This window comes from Phyllobates terribilis, unplaced genomic scaffold, assembly GCF_046119375.1.
Source record: "Phyllobates terribilis strain yellow unplaced genomic scaffold, ASM4611937v1 Scaffold_5688__1_contigs__length_49896, whole genome shotgun sequence".
In the NCBI taxonomy this organism is placed as follows: Eukaryota; Metazoa; Chordata; class Amphibia; order Anura; family Dendrobatidae; genus Phyllobates; species Phyllobates terribilis.
The window spans coordinates 30,001-40,000 of NW_027368433.1; positions in this window are offsets into that span (position 1 = coordinate 30,001).

A 10,000-nucleotide genomic window follows, 5' to 3' on the forward strand; every position below is an offset into this window, starting at 1 on the left:
GAAAAAAAGTTGAAAAAAAAAATTTTTGGGGACTTAGAAAATTTTTCAACTTTTGTCAGACTTCCAGACAGGGGAGCGTGTCAGTGCGCGCATCCGATTTCAGTTCCAGAGCGATTCGCGCGATGAGTCCTTGATACTTAGTCGTTTTTGGCAAAATTTCTGACTTTTTGAAAATTTCACAATTTTGTGAAAACTTCCACAAAATGAGGTTCTAGTATGTTAGAGGGCATCCCAGGAGGGCTCCAAAAGTGTGGGTAAAATATATATCCCACAGGGGGAAAATTGAAAAAAAGTTGAAAAAAAAAATTTTTGGGGACTTAGAAAATTTTCACACATGTGTCAGACTTCCAGACAGGGGAGCGTGTCAGTGCGCGCATCCGATTTCAGTTCCAGAGCGATTCGCGCGATGAGTCCTTGATACTTAGTCGTTTTTGGCAAAATTTCTGACTTTTTGAAAATTTCACAATTTTGTGAAAACTTCCACAAAATGAGGTTCTAGTATGTTAGAGGGCATCCCAGGAGGGCTCCAAAAGTGTGGGTAAAATATATATCCCACAGGGGGAAAATTGAAAAAAAGTTGAAAAAAAAAATTTTTGGGGACTTAGAAAATTTTCACACATGTGTCAGACTTCCAGAGAGGGGAGCATGTCAGTGCGCGCATCCGATTTCAGTTCCAGAGCGATTCGCGCGATGAGTCCTTGATACTTAGTCGTTTTTGCAAAATTTCTGACTTTTTTGAAAATTTCACAATTTTGTGAAAACTTCCACAAAATGAGGTTCTAGTATGTTAGAGGGCATCCCAGGAGGGCTCCAAAAGTGTGGGTAAAATATATATCCCACAGGGGGAAAATTGAAAAAAAGTTGAAAAAAAAAATTTTTGGGGACTTAGAAAATTTTTCAACTTTTGTCAGACTTCCAGACAGGGGAGCGTGTCAGTGCGCGCATCCGATTTCAGTTCCAGAGCGATTCGCGCGATGAGTCCTTGATACTTAGTCGTTTTTGGCAAAATTTCTGACTTTTTGAAAATTTCACAATTTTGTGAAAACTTCCACAAAATGAGGTTCTAGTATGTTAGAGGGCATCCCAGGAGGGCTCCAAAAGTGTGGGTAAAATATATATCCCACAGGGGGAAAATTGAAAAAAAGTTGAAAAAAAAAATTTTTGGGGACTTAGAAAATTTTCACACATGTGTCAGACTTCCAGACAGGGGAGCGTGTCAGTGCGCGCATCCGATTTCAGTTCCAGAGCGATTCGCGCGATGAGTCCTTGATACTTAGTCGTTTTTGGCAAAATTTCTGACTTTTTGAAAATTTCACAATTTTGTGAAAACTTCCACAAAATGAGGTTCTAGTATGTTAGAGGGCATCCCAGGAGGGCTCCAAAAGTGTGGGTAAAATATATATCCCACAGGGGGAAAATTGAAAAAAAGTTGAAAAAAAAAATTTTTGGGGACTTAGAAAATTTTCACACATGTGTCAGACTTCCAGAGAGGGGAGCATGTCAGTGCGCGCATCCGATTTCAGTTCCAGAGCGATTCGCGCGATGAGTCCTTGATACTTAGTCGTTTTTGCAAAATTTCTGACTTTTTGGAAAATTTCACAATTTTGTGAAAACTTCCACAAAATGAGGTTCTAGTATGTTAGAGGGCATCCCAGGAGGGCTCCAAAAGTGTGGGTAAAATATATATCCCACAGGGGGAAAATTGAAAAAAAGTTGAAAAAAAAAATTTTTGGGGACTTAGAAAATTTTTCAACTTTTGTCAGACTTCCAGACAGGGGAGCGTGTCAGTGCGCGCATCCGATTTCAGTTCCAGAGCGATTCGCGCGATGAGTCCTTGATACTTAGTCGTTTTTGCAAAATTTCTGACTTTTTGGAAAATTTCACAATTTTGTGAAAACTTCCACAAAATGAGGTTCTAGTATGTTAGAGGGCATCCCAGGAGGGCTCCAAAAGTGTGGGTAAAATATATATCCCACAGGGGGAAAATTGAAAAAAAGTTGAAAAAAAAAATTTTTGGGGACTTAGAAAATTTTCACACATGTGTCAGACTTCCAGACAGGGGAGCGTGTCAGTGCGCGCATCCGATTTCAGTTCCAGAGCGATTCGCGCGATGAGTCCTTGATACTTAGTCGTTTTTGGCAAAATTTCTGACTTTTTGAAAATTTCACAATTTTGTGAAAACTTCCACAAAATGAGGTTCTAGTATGTTAGAGGGCATCCCAGGAGGGCTCCAAAAGTGTGGGTAAAATATATATCCCACAGGGGGAAAATTGAAAAAAAGTTGAAAAAAAAAATTTTTGGGGACTTAGAAAATTTTCACACATGTGTCAGACTTCCAGACAGGGGAGCGTGTCAGTGCGCGCATCCGATTTCAGTTCCAGAGCGATTCGCGCGATGAGTCCTTGATACTTAGTCGTTTTTGGCAAAATTTCTGACTTTTTGAAAATTTCACAATTTTGTGAAAACTTCCACAAAATGAGGTTCTAGTATGTTAGAGGGCATCCCAGGAGGGCTCCAAAAGTGTGGGTAAAATATATATCCCACAGGGGGAAAATTGAAAAAAAGTTGAAAAAAAAAATTTTTGGGGACTTAGAAAATTTTCACACATGTGTCAGACTTCCAGAGAGGGGAGCATGTCAGTGCGCGCATCCGATTTCAGTTCCAGAGCGATTCGCGCGATGAGTCCTTGATACTTAGTCGTTTTTGCAAAATTTCTGACTTTTTTGAAAATTTCACAATTTTGTGAAAACTTCCACAAAATGAGGTTCTAGTATGTTAGAGGGCATCCCAGGAGGGCTCCAAAAGTGTGGGTAAAATATATATCCCACAGGGGGAAAATTGAAAAAAAGTTGAAAAAAAAAATTTTTGGGGACTTAGAAAATTTTTCAACTTTTGTCAGACTTCCAGACAGGGGAGCGTGTCAGTGCGCGCATCCGATTTCAGTTCCAGAGCGATTCGCGCGATGAGTCCTTGATACTTAGTCGTTTTTGGCAAAATTTCTGACTTTTTGAAAATTTCACAATTTTGTGAAAACTTCCACAAAATGAGGTTCTAGTATGTTAGAGGGCATCCCAGGAGGGCTCCAAAAGTGTGGGTAAAATATATATCCCACAGGGGGAAAATTGAAAAAAAGTTGAAAAAAAAAATTTTTGGGGACTTAGAAAATTTTCACACATGTGTCAGACTTCCAGACAGGGGAGCGTGTCAGTGCGCGCATCCGATTTCAGTTCCAGAGCGATTCGCGCGATGAGTCCTTGATACTTAGTCGTTTTTGGCAAAATTTCTGACTTTTTGAAAATTTCACAATTTTGTGAAAACTTCCACAAAATGAGGTTCTAGTATGTTAGAGGGCATCCCAGGAGGGCTCCAAAAGTGTGGGTAAAATATATATCCCACAGGGGAAAATTGAAAAAAAGTTGAAAAAAAAAATTTTTGGGGACTTAGAAAATTTTTCAACTTTTGTCAGACTTCCAGACAGGGGAGCGTGTCAGTGCGCGCATCCGATTTCAGTTCCAGAGCGATTCGCGCGATGAGTCCTTGATACTTAGTCGTTTTTGCAAAATTTCTGACTTTTTGGAAAATTTCACAATTTTGTGAAAACTTCCACAAAATGAGGTTCTAGTATGTTAGAGGGCATCCCAGGAGGGCTCCAAAAGTGTGGGTAAAATATATATCCCACAGGGGGAAAATTGAAAAAAAGTTGAAAAAAAAAATTTTTGGGGACTTAGAAAATTTTCACACATGTGTCAGACTTCCAGACAGGGGAGCGTGTCAGTGCGCGCATCCGATTTCAGTTCCAGAGCGATTCGCGCGATGAGTCCTTGATACTTAGTCGTTTTTGGCAAAATTTCTGACTTTTTGAAAATTTCACAATTTTGTGAAAACTTCCACAAAATGAGGTTCTAGTATGTTAGAGGGCATCCCAGGAGGGCTCCAAAAGTGTGGGTAAAATATATATCCCACAGGGGGAAAATTGAAAAAAAGTTGAAAAAAAAAATTTTTGGGGACTTAGAAAATTTTCACACATGTGTCAGACTTCCAGAGAGGGGAGCATGTCAGTGCGCGCATCCGATTTCAGTTCCAGAGCGATTCGCGCGATGAGTCCTTGATACTTAGTCGTTTTTGCAAAATTTCTGACTTTTTTGAAAATTTCACAATTTTGTGAAAACTTCCACAAAATGAGGTTCTAGTATGTTAGAGGGCATCCCAGGAGGGCTCCAAAAGTGTGGGTAAAATATATATCCCACAGGGGGAAAATTGAAAAAAAGTTGAAAAAAAAAATTTTTGGGGACTTAGAAAATTTTCACACATGTGTCAGACTTCCAGAGAGGGGAGCATGTCAGTGCGCGCATCCGATTTCAGTTCCAGAGCGATTCGCGCGATGAGTCCTTGATACTTAGTCGTTTTTGCAAAATTTCTGACTTTTTGGAAAATTTCACAATTTTGTGAAAACTTCCACAAAATGAGGTTCTAGTATGTTAGAGGGCATCCCAGGAGGGCTCCAAAAGTGTGGGTAAAATATATATCCCACAGGGGGGAAAATTGAAAAAAAGTTGAAAAAAAAATTTTTGGGGACTTAGAAAATTTTTCAACTTTTGTCAGACTTCCAGACAGGGGAGCGTGTCAGTGCGCGCATCCGATTTCAGTTCCAGAGCGATTCGCGCGATGAGTCCTTGATACTTAGTCGTTTTTGGCAAAATTTCTGACTTTTTGAAAATTTCACAATTTTGTGAAAACTTCCACAAAATGAGGTTCTAGTATGTTAGAGGGCATCCCAGGAGGGCTCCAAAAGTGTGGGTAAAATATATATCCCACAGGGGGAAAATTGAAAAAAAGTTGAAAAAAAAAATTTTTGGGGACTTAGAAAATTTTCACACATGTGTCAGACTTCCAGAGAGGGGAGCATGTCAGTGCGCGCATCCGATTTCAGTTCCAGAGCGATTCGCGCGATGAGTCCTTGATACTTAGTCGTTTTTGCAAAATTTCTGACTTTTTTGAAAATTTCACAATTTTGTGAAAACTTCCACAAAATGAGGTTCTAGTATGTTAGAGGGCATCCCAGGAGGGCTCCAAAAGTGTGGGTAAAATATATATCCCACAGGGGGAAAATTGAAAAAAAGTTGAAAAAAAAAATTTTTGGGGACTTAGAAAATTTTCACACATGTGTCAGACTTCCAGAGAGGGGAGCATGTCAGTGCGCGCATCCGATTTCAGTTCCAGAGCGATTCGCGCGATGAGTCCTTGATACTTAGTCGTTTTTGCAAAATTTCTGACTTTTTGGAAAATTTCACAATTTTGTGAAAACTTCCACAAAATGAGGTTCTAGTATGTTAGAGGGCATCCCAGGAGGGCTCCAAAAGTGTGGGTAAAATATATATCCCACAGGGGGAAAATTGAAAAAAAGTTGAAAAAAAAATTTTTGGGGACTTAGAAAATTTTTCAACTTTTGTCAGACTTCCAGACAGGGGAGCGTGTCAGTGCGCGCATCCGATTTCAGTTCCAGAGCGATTCGCGCGATGAGTCCTTGATACTTAGTCGTTTTTGCAAAATTTCTGACTTTTTGGAAAATTTCACAATTTTGTGAAAACTTCCACAAAATGAGGTTCTAGTATGTTAGAGGGCATCCCAGGAGGGCTCCAAAAGTGTGGGTAAAATATATATCCCACAGGGGGAAAATTGAAAAAAAGTTGAAAAAAAAAATTTTTGGGGACTTAGAAAATTTTTCAACTTTTGTCAGACTTCCAGACAGGGGAGCGTGTCAGTGCGCGCATCCGATTTCAGTTCCAGAGCGATTCGCGCGATGAGTCCTTGATACTTAGTCGTTTTTGCAAAATTTCTGACTTTTTGGAAAATTTCACAATTTTGTGAAAACTTCCACAAAATGAGGTTCTAGTATGTTAGAGGGCATCCCAGGAGGGCTCCAAAAGTGTGGGTAAAATATATATCCCACAGGGGGAAAATTGAAAAAAAGTTGAAAAAAAAAATTTTTGGGGACTTAGAAAATTTTTCAACTTTTGTCAGACTTCCAGACAGGGGAGCGTGTCAGTGCGCGCATCCGATTTCAGTTCCAGAGCGATTCGCGCGATGAGTCCTTGATACTTAGTCGTTTTTGGCAAAATTTCTGACTTTTTGAAAATTTCACAATTTTGTGAAAACTTCCACAAAATGAGGTTCTAGTATGTTAGAGGGCATCCCAGGAGGGCTCCAAAAGTGTGGGTAAAATATATATCCCACAGGGGGAAAATTGAAAAAAAGTTGAAAAAAAAAATTTTTGGGGACTTAGAAAATTTTTCAACTTTTGTCAGACTTCCAGACAGGGGAGCGTGTCAGTGCGCGCATCCGATTTCAGTTCCAGAGCGATTCGCGCGATGAGTCCTTGATACTTAGTCGTTTTTGGCAAAATTTCTGACTTTTTGAAAATTTCACAATTTTGTGAAAACTTCCACAAAATGAGGTTCTAGTATGTTAGAGGGCATCCCAGGAGGGCTCCAAAAGTGTGGGTAAAATATATATCCCACAGGGGGAAAATTGAAAAAAAGTTGAAAAAAAAAATTTTTGGGGACTTAGAAAATTTTTCAACTTTTGTCAGACTTCCAGACAGGGGAGCGTGTCAGTGCGCGCATCCGATTTCAGTTCCAGAGCGATTCGCGCGATGAGTCCTTGATACTTAGTCGTTTTTGCAAAATTTCTGACTTTTTGGAAAATTTCACAATTTTGTGAAAACTTCCACAAAATGAGGTTCTAGTATGTTAGAGGGCATCCCAGGAGGGCTCCAAAAGTGTGGGTAAAATATATATCCCACAGGGGGAAAATTGAAAAAAAGTTGAAAAAAAAAATTTTTGGGGACTTAGAAAATTTTTCAACTTTTGTCAGACTTCCAGACAGGGGAGCGTGTCAGTGCGCGCATCCGATTTCAGTTCCAGAGCGATTCGCGCGATGAGTCCTTGATACTTAGTCGTTTTTGGCAAAATTTCTGACTTTTTGAAAATTTCACAATTTTGTGAAAACTTCCACAAAATGAGGTTCTAGTATGTTAGAGGGCATCCCAGGAGGGCTCCAAAAGTGTGGGTAAAATATATATCCCACAGGGGGAAAATTGAAAAAAAGTTGAAAAAAAAAATTTTTGGGGACTTAGAAAATTTTTCAACTTTTGTCAGACTTCCAGACAGGGGAGCGTGTCAGTGCGCGCATCCGATTTCAGTTCCAGAGCGATTCGCGCGATGAGTCCTTGATACTTAGTCGTTTTTGGCAAAATTTCTGACTTTTTGAAAATTTCACAATTTTGTGAAAACTTCCACAAAATGAGGTTCTAGTATGTTAGAGGGCATCCCAGGAGGGCTCCAAAAGTGTGGGTAAAATATATATCCCACAGGGGGAAAATTGAAAAAAAGTTGAAAAAAAAAATTTTTGGGGACTTAGAAAATTTTCACACATGTGTCAGACTTCCAGAGAGGGGAGCATGTCAGTGCGCGCATCCGATTTCAGTTCCAGAGCGATTCGCGCGATGAGTCCTTGATACTTAGTCGTTTTTGCAAAATTTCTGACTTTTTGGAAAATTTCACAATTTTGTGAAAACTTCCACAAAATGAGGTTCTAGTATGTTAGAGGGCATCCCAGGAGGGCTCCAAAAGTGTGGGTAAAATATATATCCCACAGGGGGAAAATTGAAAAAAAGTTGAAAAAAAAAATTTTTGGGGACTTAGAAAATTTTTCAACTTTTGTCAGACTTCCAGACAGGGGAGCGTGTCAGTGCGCGCATCCGATTTCAGTTCCAGAGCGATTCGCGCGATGAGTCCTTGATACTTAGTCGTTTTTGGCAAAATTTCTGACTTTTTGAAAATTTCACAATTTTGTGAAAACTTCCACAAAATGAGGTTCTAGTATGTTAGAGGGCATCCCAGGAGGGCTCCAAAAGTGTGGGTAAAATATATATCCCACAGGGGGAAAATTGAAAAAAAGTTGAAAAAAAAAATTTTTGGGGACTTAGAAAATTTTTCAACTTGTGTCAGACTTCCAGAGAGGGGAGCATGTCAGTGCGCGCATCCGATTTCAGTTCCAGAGCGATTCGCGCGATGAGTCCTTGATACTTAGTCGTTTTCAGAAGTCACAATTTTGACTTCCAGGACCCGCAAAACGTTTGTAAATTGAGCCCGCTCCCCAGTTCCAAGCGTTTTGAGGTGTCCCCGGTTGCAGTAATGCAGCCTGCCCACTAGATGTCGCAAAAGAGACAAAAAGTGAAAAAGAACCAGAATGAGGAAATTCCAGGGAGCCGAATCCGCCTGACAGTTCCAGGCGATCGGGCACTTTTTTGCATGCGTCCCTAAAGTGGGTATAGGGTGACACTCCATGCAAAGACCCAGTTTTGCACACCACCGGCAGAATATATGAGAGAGAGGTACCTCTCAGCCCCGACACATTTCGACTCATTTAAGCTGGTTTTCACCTCCGTAGGCCTGGGTATGCGTTTTGGCTATGAGTCCCTGTTCGGCTGGAGGTCTGCACCTTGGCTGAACCCAGGCTTCCGCAGCTGCGTGGGGGGACTTTTGCCGGTCGCCTATCCCAAGTCAGAGAGGTGTTCCTGGGTTGAAGTGAGCCTGGCCAGACCCCCCCGCGGGCCCTGGTTCTCCACATGGGGGCGCCGTCAAGGCTAAAATCTGGATTTTTAGGCCGAGGAGAGGCTCCATGAGGGCGGATGCTTTTGTGGCTTCGACCCCAGTGCTGTTCCACATCCAGTACCCCCCCGCAAGGGCGCCTGTACCCGAGTCGCGCTTCCAGGACTCGTGGGCACGTATCTCCCGACGACAGGGGTTTGCAGCCTCCGTACTTGGGCAAGTCCCTACATGCACCCCTGCTCTTCCTCCGATCGATCTGGCGCAGCGCTCCCGGGTGGGGAGGTGGCGCCGCTCGCTCGGCCCGGGCTTTGGAGCCCGCGCTGGCTTAAGGTGAGCGGTCCCCTTCCTCCTCTACCCCCGGGCTTCCGACACCTATCTTTGGGCGCGCATGCCGGCCTCGCCTCCCGTCTGCGGAGGTGGCCGAGCCGTGGGGAGTTTGACCCGAACCGAGCGAAGGCAGTGGTCCGACGACCCGTACGGGCGAACGGCGGGGCGCCCACCCAGCCAGGCGTGGGGGCCCGTCGTCCGAATCGCTCCCTGTGCGGGGAAGCACAGCGATCTTCTCCGAGGGCGGCCCTTTTCTTCCAGATGCGTACCCGGCCAGCGGAGGCTCGCGCTGCCCCTCGTGTCCGAAAGGGCGGCCTCCGCGGCGGTGGCGACAGCGGCGGCGGTGGGTGGCCTCTCCGCGCCACTGCCGAGCTTCGCGATTTCCAGTCTTTTCCCGAGCCCCTACGTCAGTGGGGAGGACGACAGAGGTGTGGAGGCAGGCGAAGGGGGTTCTCACCGTGCGGTGTGCCCCAGCCCGACCGTTGCCTTCCCCCTCGACCCTCGTCCTCCCAGGCGGCTCGGCCAGGGAGCAGGAGAGAGAGTGAGAGAGGGAGAGCGGAAACCCCAGAGCCAAGGGGTTAGATGGAGAACGGGAGAAGGAACGAGGGCCAAGAGGTAGGGAGTACGGTGAAAGGCCGACCTGGGATCCCCCTGCGCTCCCGCCCTGGGCGGGGAGCAGCCCTGGGAAGAAAAGCCGCTCGGGCATCCCTTTGAGGTTACGGGCGCGAGCGGGAAGAGGGACTACGCTGGAGGGCGACGCCGACACGGCCAGGCCGACGACCACCCACGTGACCTCAGCGTCGCCGGGTTAGTGCCAGAGCCGCGGCGGACCCCGACGGCCAGCCCCCCTCTCCCAATCCTCGTGCCTGTCCGCCGGTGGGTCGAGGACCCCCCGCGGCGGAGGCAGGTCTAAGCCAGACGGTGGCGCCGCATAGGCCCACCCCCGCACGCCATCTCCCTGAGCGACCCTGTGTGTCGTCTTGGGTGCGGTTGGTGAGACGGGGGCGGCCGTGGCATCCTCCGGAGGCCAGTCACCTCGCCCTCCCCGTGCAAGGGGTGTT